This window comes from Nematolebias whitei, chromosome 5 (assembly GCF_014905685.2).
Source record: "Nematolebias whitei isolate Nwh7 chromosome 5, NemWhi1, whole genome shotgun sequence".
Taxonomy (NCBI): Eukaryota; Metazoa; Chordata; class Actinopteri; order Cyprinodontiformes; family Rivulidae; genus Nematolebias; species Nematolebias whitei.
Genome location: NC_056502.1, coordinates 19,269,823 through 19,284,962, shown reverse-complemented (window position 1 = coordinate 19,284,962; position 15,140 = coordinate 19,269,823). Strand labels below are relative to the sequence as shown.

Genomic DNA, 15,140 nt, shown 5'->3' with positions numbered 1-15,140 from the left:
ACACTGTAATCGCCACTTTGATTCTTGATATGTGCTGATTATCCATGCTGCTGATCTCATGCTGCTAATTTATTTCATGCCGCTGTATTCATCCGTACTACTCATATTCGTGCTGCTGTTGTTCAGCGTATTAATTTTGCACTTTTAGTGCTTAACGTATTCTTAGTTTAGTGTATTTCTTACTTCACATCTTAGATCTTTATTACAGTTTTCTTTTACAGTTGCTATTGTTGGATGTAGCTGGGACCCTGTGTACATAATTTCGTTCCACCTAGTGTACCACATGTGACGCGAATGACAATAAAGAATCTTGACCTTGAGATATATATATATATATATATATATATATATATATATATATATATATATATATATATATATATATATAATGTTTTGTTTAAGTGATTTCTTTCATCTTTTCTTTTGAAATAAACTGAAATGACTCATCTAGGTGGGAGTATTGTACAGTTTTGGAGTAATATTACTTCAGCATTGATGTTTCATGCCATTTAATAACAAGACTAATAAGAAAAACGTGCTGCATTTTTGTTGTAGTTGTTTTGAGGTTGCATGGTTTCCTTTTTATACAATTTTAGATGCGTCAATATCCATCCGTTCATCTATCCATCCATTATCTTTATCCGCTTCTTCCTTTTTCGGGTCGCGAGGGTCACTGGTGTCCATGTCCAGCTATCACTTTGTGAGAGGCGGGGGACACCATGGACAGGTTGTAAGTCCATCACAGGGCCACATAGAGACAAACGAGACTCTCAATATCCATAATGCAATAACTAAAAATATTTTGTTCACCAAATGGGATTTTTGTCCTATTTTCTACATTACATCTTATCAGATTTACCTGCTATATTTCTTATGTAAAACTTTCTGAATATTAAATTAGTTAACATTTGTTTTGTCTGTTAGCAAAATATATCAAATCATTTTATGGATTTTGGCCACACAAATGGAACAAACTCCCAATAGACCTGAAGCCAGCCCCAAAAGTGAGTATTTTTATATCCAGGTTAAAAATGTCTCTTTTTCTGAGGCTTATCTGTTTTTTTTATTTGTGTTTTTATTTATTGTTTGTTTGTTTTTATCATTCTTGTTTCTTTTCTTGTTGTTTTTCATGTGAAGCACACTGAGTTACCATGTGTATGCAATGTGCTTAATAAATATTACTGCCTTATTGAGCCAATTTTTTTTAATAGCCGAGTCATTAACAGCAAATAATCCGAGCCCATCATCTTTGCTTAAAACTTGGACAATAACCGAGTCAGCGCTTTCTGTCTGTTAGCAAAATATCCACTTGACAGATTTTAGTTGAAACTTTTAGTTACTCTGAGAAATAATTGGAAACAAACACCTCATTAACTTTTGTAGTCAACCCAGTTCAAGATGGTTTGAGGACTATTTGACAATATGCAACACAAGTCATATTTACATATATGGTTTGATGTGGTAGTAGCTGACAATCATCTTCAACGCAAACTCAGAGAACCAACAGATCTCGCGAGATCTAGCAATTTTGCACGAGATCATGCAGTTCAGGTTGGCCCCAAATCAGCTATAAATCCACTCCTTCTCAACTTTAGATTAGATGATATAAGGCATTTAAATTATCCTGTAAAACACTTTGTGTTGTATAAAAAAACCGCCATACCAATAAAGCTGACTGGTTGGAAATATAATTCTGGTCAGGGCTGCGTTTTAAAAGTCACGCGTGCAGCAGCCCACGCTACGATCAAAGCTGAAAGTTATACAACATTTGATTTAATCTGTTTAAAATGCGTGTTTCTGTGAGCTGCGCCTGTGTAATTGTGCCTATGGGAGGATGGGATGAGTTGGGGTATTCCTTCCGGGTTGGGATGAGCAGAGATGCTGTCTGTGTTTCCTCTGCACAGCAGCAGCAGCAGCCTCTCACTCAGTCAGACAGACAGCGGCAGAGGCAGCACGTCCGCCCAGAGAGACAGCTCCGACACCAGCGCCTGAACCCCCAGTCTCACTCCTGAAATGGATGTATACTCTAGTGACGCCTTTTGACGTCGGGCGGTGCTCTTGTGGTCGCGTTAAAACTCAGAAACCATCTCGGCTTGCTGTCCTTTTTGAAGTGGGGGGGTGGACGTTTATCTCGACCGCTCGGAGGGAGACACTCTCCCCACATCGTTAGCTTGCTAAGCTAACTAGCCCGCTAACTTAGCGGTGATACTTTGAACCGTGTCAGCGTCAGTTTTCTGCCTCCCCGTTAGCCTGCGGTCTTTTCCGCCACCCTGGCATATCGAGGAGTCCCGTCTCTTCAGGTAAGCGAACATTATTTATTAAAGAAAGAGAAGCAAACATTTTTTTATTTATTATTATTGCTGTTCTGTTCACCCCACGAATCCAACCGCTGGTTTGCCGCTGGGCAGCGAGGCAGTAACGGTTCCCAGCAGCGGCAGAGAGAGGTTCTTGTTGACAGAAGCAGCCAAGCAACGGAGATGTGATGCGTTTAAGTCACGCATTATCCCTCCACCACCCGGCTAATGGCGTGTTGAACACGTCCAATGGAATATTACATTTTGTCAAGGGCTGTGCTTCTTAACACTTTTAGTGTAACGCTCAACCTTGACTGCTGATTTACGGTGAATGGGCCGCCGCCAGGTTAATATTGTCTCACGCACTTCTTCTTCTTCGTGCCGCATTTCAACTGCAGCTTGTTCTAACGATTTATATAAATGACAGTGACAGCGATCTGACGTCCTGCCTCGACTGTCGACCCATTCAAAGAAACCGTAACGCGGTGCATGCTCAAAGTTGACCGACATGCTTACAATCGTGTGGATGTGCTTGTTTCTTTCTGGTGGTAGTTTCCTCTTTTTAAAAAAATGTTCATTCTTTCTGAACGTTTAAGCCTCCAGTGTTGCATCACAATCAGGAAAGATGAGCTTAAAACATGGGGTTAACCTCTGGTTGGTGGCTCTTGTGTTTGATGGAGGTCAGATTAATCCTCTTGACTTTACAGAGGAAAAATAGTGACTGTGAACATGTTATTGTTGAATTGCAGCTTTTGAATCTCAAGACATTTCAACCACATCCAGAATATTTGAATCTCATAACTTCATAGTCTGCCTCTGTGTGTCAGGATTGATTGTACCCGAGTGAGCATACATTAACAATGCTGTAATTATCTTAAAAGATAAAGAGCATTGATTCACACTATCAATCCAACAGCAGTCACAATTGCAAAGAAGAAGGTAAAGATGTATCATATGATTGACGTAAAATCTTTTTATCGTGTGTTGTTTCGTTAAGGGAGAAACATCCCGTGTTTTCAGGATTGTAAGTGTAATAGAAGGGCTGTTGTATCTTTATTCAAAAAGTAGCAATAGCATGCTTGTGAGCATAAACTGAAACTTAAAAAAAATTCCACTGTTAAAGAGGAACAGCTAAATTTTGCATAAAATATCCTTTAAAGGATTGCAAATTTCCCACCACCCTTCATGCTAGTTTTAGTTTAAAATCTTCTTATTTTTGTGTTGTTGTTGTTGTTGTTGTTGTTGTTGTTGTTGTTGTTGTTGTTGTTGTTAAAAGGCCTTCTCCTACTCCGCATCTGTATCCTTGAATATCTTGCAAAAATTTCTGAAGCTCTCGACCATGACCTTTCTAAGTGGCTTCAAACATCTGCTAAGTTCATGGCCAAAACCATGAGAACATGTTCCTGTTTTTAGTATTTTATATCGCTTTACAATGTTACAATGTTTTTGTTTAGTATTTTAACATCACTTTATTCCATTTATTTATTAATTTATATGCTTTCTTTTATGATTGTCTACTGTCGTCATAATTTTTTTTGTTGTTGTTAAAAACAGGTCTCTCTTTTAAATGAGTCTTCGAGGCTCAATGAGACTAATCTGTATAAATAAAGATTGAATGAATGGAAAAAAAATTAGAGGGGCTGGAGTTATAACTGTTTTAGTCAAACCTGTTTGTATTGAGGATGACTGGCGGCTACTACCACTTCAGATTTGATCACAATCGCAACTAAATTTACTGATTTATAGCCTTTTTGTGGTGGTTAAGGTCAAACAGACAAACAGGCTATAACCACCAACAGTTAATTTGTTGTAAATGTACATTTAATGACTTAAAATATTTCTTGGGGAAAATTTTAACAAATGTTTTGTGCAATCTGTTAGTGACAGATAATGTGTTGAGGATCAGCCTCAACTTCTACTGCACAAAATTTCAGCTCAATGTATGAAAAACTGACCAAGTTATAGCAATTTTCATGCGTTTTAAAGTCAACTCATCTGGAATTGGGTCAACTCCAAAAGTTAAAATAATTTGTAGATGTACATCCAAAGATTACTTTCTGCAAGTTTATTTAAAATACATTTAGTTTTTCCATTAGATATTTTGACAACAGACAAAACTAACTGGTTATGGCATTGTTGTTGTGATGTGTAAAAGAAAATGTATGGGTTTAAGGTTCAGGTCATGCGCATTTGTCCCAACTTTGGATGTCTTGTTTGCAGTCTTGCCTTGGCACTGTATAACTGCTCAGTCTTGTGGTAAACTATGACTGTCGAGCTCTGAAAGGAAATGAATCATGTTCCTCATTTCAAGGCCACTGAGTTGCTAGATGTGTTTCCTGCCCCGACTCTGTTCAGGCCACAGCAGATGTGTTGCCCAGGTTTTATGTCCAGATGTGTGACGAAAGATTTGGGATTTTCCAACTAGATTAGTTTTCACCCTCCATTTTTGCTACAATTAGCATGAATTAAACCTTCTTGTTTGTAGATACATGTCAGCGTGGTTTTAGCTCATGTAATAGGTATGTTTATATTTGACCTGTATCACAGGTGATTCTAATTTTTAAAAATGTATGTATCGGCAGCATGGTGGCTCAGTTGGTAGAGCTGTTGCCTCTCGGTGAGAAGGTTGCCGGATCAAATCTTGTCCGGGAGCCTTTCTGTGTGGAGTTTGCATGTTTTCTCTGCGTATGCGTTGGTTTTCTCCAGGTACTCTGGTGTCCTCCCACAGACCAAGAACACGTGTGTTAGGTTGATTGGTAACTAAATTGTCTCTAGGTGTGAGTGAGAGTGTGAATGTTTTTTTTTTATCTCGTTTGTCTCTATGTGTCCCTGTGATGGACTGGAGACCTGTCCAGGGTGTCCCCCGCCTTTTGCACAGTGACTGTTGGATACGGTCACCAGTGACCCCCGCAACTCAAAAATGAAGATGCAAATTAAAAAAGGAAGAAGCAAGTAAAGATAATAGATGGATAGATAATTAATGGCTATTTTTACTTGTGTGTCTTAGACAGCACTTGTAAAATGAAACAAGATGAAGCACCCCCCTCCCCCGTCGGCACTGACGTAGCGCTAAACGCAATACAGGCGCATTAGCTAAGGCAGTTCTTCCCTCATACTGACACACCCCCCCCCCCCCCCCCATGAGACTTTCAATTTTATATATCATTTTCTATGAAAAAAGTAATCACTAAATACACATCATGTACTACCAAATGTCTGCAGCGTGCATAAATGAACAAAATTAGCATATTAGTTTGTTGCCAACAATGACGAGTCATTTGTTTCAAACACTGATAAGTACACTTTAGTCTGTCTCTATGCACAACTACGTATATTCAATCGGTAAAATAATTCGTATGAAGTTGGAGGAATCAGACGCCAAGTCAGAAGTGAAAAGGTGAAGTTCTTCTCTTCTTCTGAAAAGAAACAATGACTAAAAGATGTAACAAATAATATGCTGTGACTAATCATAATTATATAAACTAATTGCAAAACATATTTGTGTATTTGTATTTTTTTTTTTTCAGTAAACAATGTTGAAAGTGAAATAGTTGAAGGTGATAATCCAAATCTGTTTTTCTATGTAGATGATATTTGTCAATGAGCGTGGCTGTGGTCCATTTATTGGTCCGAGCTGGTCTTGAACAATAGTCCTATTCTGACCCGTGTCTCTGGAGGGAGGCAACAGCATGGCGTTCTCGGCACTCTGTGTGCCAGCAAGGCTCGGTTTAGGATTCGGTTTCCACAGCCACCTGGACCTCAGAGCACAGGAATGCCATTGTTCCTTCTTCCAGGCTACGTCCAGATTACACACTCATTCAAACCCACACATGCACATAAACAGGCATGTTGACTTTGCTAGAAAGTACTTTTATTAATTTGATGGAATTTCTGGTATCATCCTAAATCACAGAACAGAGTTGCTCAGTACTGCGCAGATGGTAAAATGCACCCATTGTGCCTCTTTACTGCTGGGCTGATGCTTCGGTCCATTTCAAAGCCTCTATGTGAGAAACGATGGTCACTGTTTGTTAATAAAAGAAGTAGTGATCTGTGCACAGTGCACACTCATGTGGCTTTACCAGGCAAGACATACACAAAAAAAAGTGTGTCCATCTGAATGTGTCGTTTACAATACTGCCAGAACAAAGATGGAGCTGATGGATCTCTGCAGCCATTTGATGTGACGCTAAAGGTTCTCTAAATCCTTTTACTAATGCATCTTCAATTGTGTTTACAATGCACATTTAAAACAGAAGAAATCAAAGTGAAGTACAAAAAAGTTACTTAAGAGTAGAGAGTAGGGCTGCAGCTATGGAATATTGATTGATTGATTTCATTGATTCATTGATTGATTCATTGATTGATTTTATGGCTGCTCCCTTCCTCAGGGGTTGCTACAGCAAACTAACTCGCACAAAGACTTGGCAATTGTTTTTACAGTGGATGCCCTTCCTGACACAACCACAGACCACCGAGCTACCACAGCCCTCTGTGGAGCAGAGAGCTGTCATCTAGGGGGGAGCTCTCCCCCCTAGGGTTAAGGGTTAAGGGCCTTGCTCAAGGGCCCAGAGTGAGGCAAATGAGGGTGGAAGCAGGTGTGGGTATATCTTTCCCACTCACATATTTGATGTTGTTGGTCTGGAGCTCGAACTGGCTACTTTCCTATCACAGGCTTGCGTTTTCTAACCACTGCGCCACCACTCCCCCAGCTATGACATATTTTAGTAATTGGGTATTTTATCAAAAAATACAATTAATGTATTGAGTTGATTGGATAATATAATCTGTGCTATATCAGTTTTTTTTTTTTTTTTTTTTTTTTTTTTCTTGAAGATCCCATTTTGCATCATCACCTTCTCTGCTTTCACAACCTCACCTTCTCATGCCAGGGCATCATATTTTTTTTTTCAATTTTATTTTCTTACCTCAATCTTGTATGCATTCCTCTGTTCAGAGACGAGATGCCAAGATGTTTGTGACAGTTAGTTATTTTTTTTCACACAGTACTGAAGTCTGTGGCGTGCATAAAATTGAAGCAGAGCATTACCTGAAACTCTTGACACCCCAAAACCTTTTTCCTGTTCCGCTTTAAATGGGTTTTCCATTTTGAATCGGTTTGAAGGCAGCCGGGGAAGCGCCCAAGTTAATCCTTTACGCTGCAAATTTAGAAGTCCAACAACTCTTAACACCGTTTATGAAAATTGTTCAAATGCAAACTATTTTCTCTAACCTTTGGCCTTTTTTTTTTTTTTGCTTAGATTTTTAACCTCTTGCTTTTTTTTTTTTAGCTTCCATCACAGTGGATTAAATGAAGCATGGACCCAAAGATTTTGCCTCAAGGAATGTTTGTAGTTATTTAAATTACTCAATAAATCATTTTAGCTGTTATAGCAAAAAAAAATAAAAAAATCCAGTAACCTGCCTTAACACATTGAATTAATCAATAAAAATAAAAACAAGGCAAAATGACAAAAATGGACTGTACTTATATAGCACCTTTCTATCATATCAAGACACTCAAAGCTCTTTACACTACAATCTGTGTCCTCATTTACCCGTTCATACAGCACTCTACTAGATCTATACAAAGCTAATTGAACAAATCATTCTAAAGAGACTAATCAGAGCTTTAGATCGCATTCATACACCGATGGGGGACACATCGGAGGCTATGAGGGGTTCAGTGTCTTGCCCAGGGACACTTCATAATGTGACTGCTGCTGGATTCTAACCCCCAACTCTTGGATTGGAGGAAAACTGCTCTAACCACTCAGCCACAGCCGCCCATCAAAGAAAACTTGATTTCTATAAGCTGTCAAAACACTATGTTTTAGCTGAAATAATGCATGTTGGCAAAATTAAAAGTATATTTGGTAAAAATGAGACTGGTTTCATTAAACTTTTATGATCCAGAGCTCATTAGGAAAAATAAACTGTCCTTAAAACTTATTTTATATGAATGGATGTTTGTAAAATCTGAGTTATACAAAAGTCCTGTACAACAACATTAAAGACTCTTGTAAGGTTACAATATTAAGACTGTTCACATATTTATTTATTTTTTTACATTCCAAAATAATATATCTTTCTATAGAGATGCTTGCATGTTGGCTCCACTGTCTTGTCTGTAGAGAATGACATCCAAAAACACGCATTACATACCTCCCCTTTTTCTCTACACACCTGAGCAGTGGGTATACTGTTCCCACCTGAGTGCTTTTTGTCATAACATTTAATGTCATTTCAACCAATTTAGGCAAATTATTTTCTAAAAAAAAAAAAGGTATGCTGTGAAAATAAAAAGCAAGTTCAGTCAGGCTGTAGTCGCTGCAGACTGAGAGGAAAGAACTCTCAGTAAGACATTACTGTAATGATGCATGCATAGATGAGCTCCAAATATGTGTGCAGTCAGTTTTATCAAATAGAAGTTGAAATGAACTTGACTTCAGTCTGTTCTGTGGGTCCAGCAGCTCAGGAGCAGACAAAGATGTGAATGTGAGTCAGACATAAAAGAAGAAGGCATTCAGTTTCTAGCTTAATGATGTGTAGTGTGCATTGTAAATGCATGTGAATTCAGCTGAACAGTAAAGCAAGTGGATCTGCATCAACCCCTCTACACACACTTCACTGTGGCGGCACTATTAAATTATATTTTTTGATCAAGACTGAGATTAAACAAATCTAAAATGTTATGGTATTAATTAGGCATGGGCTGATCACCAGTTCCAGGGTGTGTTGCCAAGTCACTGTCACAATAATTATTTATTATTCCTATGGTTTAAGTACCAGTGCCTTTTTTTAAAAATAAGATCTTATAGACAAAATGTTTTTTTTATTTTCCTTTCAGTCACATGGAGTGCTGAGCAGCACTTCACCTCTCCTACCTGTGGCTCCAAGATGTCATTCAGTTTTGTGCGATAGCTGAGGGGAGCAATCCTCTAAACATTGTTGCTCCTTTTAAATAAGATGACATAGGTTGGTTGTACATTGTATCCATCAAATAACTCAATCAGTCATGGCTTGTCTACTCTAGAAGAAACAAACACTTTTTAAGGTGACACTCATTCAAAACTATTATTTACAACAGACTACATGAGTTAGCATGTGGAATATAAATCGCCTACCATTGGAGGTATGTTGTGGATGCTAATAACTCAGCTAATTATTTACTAACATCAGCTTGTCATGATTTCACCATTACTTTACAAAGAGCAGAACAGCAAAGCAGTAATAATCTGTGCAAAAAGCCCAAATTCTTGAGAACTGAAAATAAAGTTTATAGAAATAAAAAATAGTTTGACTGGTGTTTTTGTTTACATTAAATTTATTTTCTTCATTCTCAACACTAGTGGGTAAAATACAATTTTAACGCTGATCATAAACATAATAAATTTAAAATATGATGATAAAAATGTGCTGATCACAAGTTGGTTTAAAATCTGACCTGCGTTCTGGAAAAAGCTGACAAACTGATTTTAAACAGTGACTGTCAACAATCTCACTTTTGTACTTTTTGTCTTCTTATATGTAAATTAAAACAAATTATTATAAATATTTTATTTAGTATTCTACTTGAATACTTACAATATAATTAATGATCATTAGACAATAAATGTACAGTAATCGTATTCATGCCTTAAAAATAGTTGTAGTTGCATTTTTGGTTTAAAATGAAAGTACCGATATATAAAGCATGCAATACATTTGAAAAATTTGTTTTTAACATTTTAACGTTGTGAAACAGTTTTTTTTTTTTTTTTCCCAGGTTACTGTCAGAATCTTATATCAATCCAGGCCTAGTAGAAAAAGTGGGTTGCACAATGTATTGTAAATTTATTGTCAGATTCAGCACAGTTAGTGAGGATCCACAACTTCTCCTCCTCCACCATAACCCTCAGCACTGGCTCCCCTCAGGGCTGTGTGCTGAGCCCTCTCCTGTTCACTCTGCTCACGTATGACTGTGCACCTACCCATCCAGGCTGTCGTATTGTAAAGTTTGCAGATGATACAGCAGTGGTGGGATGCATCACAAACAACAAACAGTGATGAGTCCAGTTACAGGCAGGAGGTGGAACACATGGAGAGCTGGTGCAGGAAGAACAACCTTCACATCAGTGTGAAAAAGACGAAGGAGATGGTCATGGACTTCAGAAGGAATAAACACACCTACCCCCACCACCCACCCCCACCCCATGAACATAGGAAGATCTGTGGTAGAAGTGGTTTCCAGCTACAAGTACTTGGGTGTACACCTGAATAAGAACCTCAGCTGGGGAAACAACACTACCAGCCTGATCAAGAAAGCTCATCAGAGACTCTACTTCCTCAGCTGGTCTGGGAAGCTCAGTCCTCACCACCTTCTACAGGTGTGCAGTGGAGAGCATCCTGTGCTCCAGCATCAACATGTGGCATGGAGGCTGCACAGCTGCAGAAAGAGAAGATTTGCAGAGAGTGATGAAGGCTGCACAGAAGATGTTGGAGTCAGCCTCCCCACCATCACAGACATCTACACCTCTAGATGCAGAGGAAGAGAGCAACCTGCATCAAGAAGGACCCCACTCACCCAGCACACACACTTTTTGCCCCTCTCCCCTCAGACAGGAGATTGAGGATCATTAAGTGTAGAACCACTAGACCGAGGAACAGCTTCTACCTTGAGGCTGTTGGACTCATGAATCTCTAACCAGAATTATCACTGTGAAAAAAAATCACATGTTGCTGATCTGTTTCATGTTGCTGTGTTCATTCGTAGTCATCTGCTCACAGACTCGTGTTTGTGCTGCTGTTCGGCATATTTTTTATGCTACTAGTGCTCAGTGTATTTTTAGTTGACGTTTTCCTTAGTTCATATCTTATATCTATCAATCTATCTATATTACTGTTTTTATTTTACATTTTAGTACTTTTGTTGGATGTAACTGGGACCCTGTGTACACAATTTCGTTCCACCAAATGTACCACATGTTGTGTGTACGAAAAATAAAGAACCTTGAATCCTTTAATGTTAATATCACAAAAAAACCTGCTAGGACTTCAGTAAATCATAAATCATCATGTTCAATTTATTTATGTCCCTGCATTTAGATGCTCACACCTGGTTTAGATGATAGTGATGACAGAAGAGAAAACGAGGAGTAAGGAAAATGTGAGTTTATTGCAAATGATATTGTCATTGTAATTTTAAGCAATAATATTGCACATAGCAAATATTTCTAATATTGTGCAGCCCTAGTAGTAATATGGTTTACTATTATACTGAGCCTCATGGTACTCACATTTCACACATTCTTTGCTCCTAAACTGAAAGGCTGATGAACACTTAATGCTGTGTTCTACTTTTTAGGTTAAAGCAATGACACTGTGATATTTTAATATTAGTAAACCTTTTTTCTTCTCTCTTTTTATAAAGTGAACTGTCAGGTCTTTGTGTTGTAAGGTTTTTATCTTGCCGGTTTCTCTGCCTTAAACAGGCAGCCAAGATTAAATATAGCTAACTGAAGGTCATTCTGGATGTTTGTAGGTTCTTCAGCTGGATCAGATAGGAGAAACCTAAATGGTTAATCTTCAGACAGAGTAATATATATTGAAAAAGTGAGAAACAAACCTGTTGGATGCATTAAGCAGTTTTTTTCTTGTTTCTCAGTCTACCAGGATTTGTAAGTTGTTGCATGTATATGTGTGCATACGGGCATGTGCTTCCTTCTGCATGTGTCCTCTTGCTCTACGGTGGGTCACGTTAGGGATAGAATTGCAGAGAAGTGGGTCAGCCAGCGCCACTAGGGAGTCTTGTCAGCGGTCTGTGCTCTGCTCTGACTGCAACCAGCTAAAGGCCAACACAAACAGAACAGCCTTGGCTGCATGAATGTGTGTTCAGTATATAACACCTAATGCTTTTGAGGTTTAACTGATTGCCTTTTTTCAATCAAAGTGATAAGAGTATGGGCTGTGCTTTTTTTCCATTTACTGTTCCTATGTCGTTTACTGTACTTTGACTCCTCATAAATAACTTTGGTGGAATTATTGTAGCTGTGAGGGCAAAAAGAGCAATAAATGCAAGCTACGGCTGAGTGTGTTTTAACTGCGTATATAGCTTCTTCAGATGATTCAGAGGCTGTCACAGTCTGTGTGTCTCAGCTGGATGGACATCATGTTTCTGCAGGCTTAACGATAAAGAAATAGGATTTAGCGCCGTATTCAGCAGAGCTTGTTTTCCTCCCTACGCTTGTTTTCTGTATTGGTTCTTCTCTGAGAAGAAGGATTTAATGGGCTATTTCTGTTCCTCGCTTGGTTCTCTGTGTGATTGAATAGTGAAGGCATCATGAGCTCATTAGAAGGTAAATATATATATATATATATCCATAGTTGAATATTAGATTGCAACAGCAGGAATCATCCTTATCGTCTACCAAGTACAAGGAAAAAGCTGCAGTTTCAAATTCTCAGTGTTGGATGATGTTGAACTACAGTATTTTGTTCTCGATTCTTTATAAAATACTGTAACCTTCTAAATTTTTTATTCTAAATATTCAGAGTTATTAAAAAGCATAGCCTTTTATGTAGAAATGCTGGTACAGATGCTGTAGTCATATTTAATTTCAAATCACAGTGTATTTAAATGCACATGTGCTTCATGAAACGTGCTTGTTGAAATAAACGTCCAGTAATGTCTGCTAACTGTAGTTTTTCTTAGTTCCCAGATCACAGCATCCGTTTGAATAGTCTCAAAATTTTTGTGCTTTGTTGAATTGGAAAGTTTACACAAATAATTGATTGGAAGGTCCACAACAAATGAACTGACAACAACAATTGGTAAAATAAGTAATTTGAGAATATCACCTTGGGATTTACTTTCGTTTCTCTTATTAGTTGTAGGTCCAAATACAGCAGCCAGCTATTCTCAGCCTAAGACAAATGAAAGCCAAGGCTATGCTCTGCACAAGATGTTAGACTGAAAAAAATAGTTGGTAAGGAAAACCACTAGATGAAAAAGAATAGTGTTCCTCAGGTGCTGAACATAAAATATAAAGTTTAATACTCACTGATTGAACTTTTTAATCCATGTTTTTACTCCTGGATATTACCAGTCAGTGCAATTATGTTAGCTTTTTGAACAAAACTTTGTTTCCTAAATATTGCATGTCGTCTTGGTGCATCGTGAGGGGCCTGTGGTAGATTGGTGCTCAGTGTCACAGTGTCATAATCCTGTGGTTGCAAGTTTGAGCCCAGGTTGAATCAGGAAGGGCATCTGGCATGAAACAGTTGTCAAATTCACTGTGTGAGTTTGCTCATTGTTGCGACTCCTGTAGAAAGAATCAGCCAAATAAGTAAAATAAATAAATAAATAAATAAATTGCTGCTGTGCGAGATCCTGTGTATGGATCACACCAAGCTTGAGAAGTCACCTTGAACACTTGAATAAAAGTGCAAAACACCGGACCGCAGCAGCTTGGCCTTGTAGCATTAAGTAACCTTATACATTGTTCTCTGCTTAGCTACTCAATGCCTGTCTTTGTAAATCTAAGCAGTTCATGTATGTATGTTGCTCTTAGCATCTAGTTCAGTCTGAGGTACTACCCAGCAGGAAATGGAGAGGAAAAAAAACTTTGCCTCCATGGTAACTGTCAAGCTCATTTTACATTGAGCAGTTACCATTGGAGGAAATAGAAAAGGTCAGATTTCTGCCGACTCATGAAGAAACATTTGCATCACACATGCACGTCTTTCCTCATGTTGGCTTACAGGACTTGTTCGTCTTTTTAGTTTGTTATACAAATTCAGATTCATATATTCTTTATTGTCGTTCGCACCACATGTGGTACATGTGGTGGAGCAAAATTATGTACACAGGGTCCCATTTACATCCAAATATGCTGTTATAATTTTAAAACTGTTATACAGCCCATAGATAATAATTACCTCATTCTATTAATGCTTATTCCACAATTGTAAATATATGCAATGTCGTTATAACATTTACAACATAAATTGATTTAATAAATTACCATTTTACATGAAGGTAGATTTACTATCATATACAACTAATAATGTGGTAACAAACTAGTATTTTCTAGGAGTGTCCAGTTCTGAAGAGGTTTTCCAAAAATGCTCTGATCTAAAAACAGACACATTTGACTCATTTCATTCATGCCTATGCAGTCTCCAGAGCAGTATAAGTGATTAGAGACTTGTATTAAAGAAAGTGAGTTGCTAAAAGCTTTGAAGCAAATTCTGCCTGGTTTTAGATTTTCTCAAAGAGTTAAATGGGACTCACTCAGCAATCAATTTAATGTTGACCTGTTCTACATATCTTTAAATTTACACAAACACTACACTATTTCATGAATACTTATCTAAGTGTCATTACTATTATTACCTGGCAATTAGAATTATTCATTGTTCTAATGTTTGCTTTTTAAAAGCAAGATGTTTAAGTTCTCGGAGACCATGTGAAGATGTAAAATATCAATCTCTGTGGGGATAACTCCGTATCCGATCATGTCATACATAACTCATTGCAAAATGTATATCTATAATCAAATGTATCTGTAACTGTTTGGTATCACAGAAATATGAGATATATTTGAGGGTTAGGACAAAAAGGTCATACCCGACCACTGTTCATATCTGTGCTCTGTCTTTCTCCGTCAGAGTGAACCATCTGTCCAGCTAACCCTGATAAAGTTGCAGCATGCATACACGCAGTCATCCATCTCCAGCTCTTATCTGCTGCCATACTGCTACTCTAAGTGTTAGTGCGTTTGTGTCTCTGAGGACTCATTGAGTAGAGATGTTGCGACCAGGTCACACGGGCAGCCATATCAACAGTTAGTCCCAAGCTTAAGG

At 38.0% G+C, this 15,140-nt stretch overlaps 1 protein-coding gene across 1 annotated transcript in view; it reads left to right on the top strand.

The window, feature by feature from the left end:
- The first annotated feature begins 2,192 nt into the window (after positions 1 to 2,192).
- Positions 2,193 to 15,140, top strand: part of galnt1 (UDP-N-acetyl-alpha-D-galactosamine:polypeptide N-acetylgalactosaminyltransferase 1) — a 63,262-nt gene continuing 50,314 nt past the window's right edge. The window contains exon 1 of the mRNA XM_037676309.1: positions 2,193 to 2,300. The gene's annotated coding sequence lies outside the window, so the exon portion shown is untranslated. The remainder of the gene's footprint in view (positions 2,301 to 15,140) is intronic.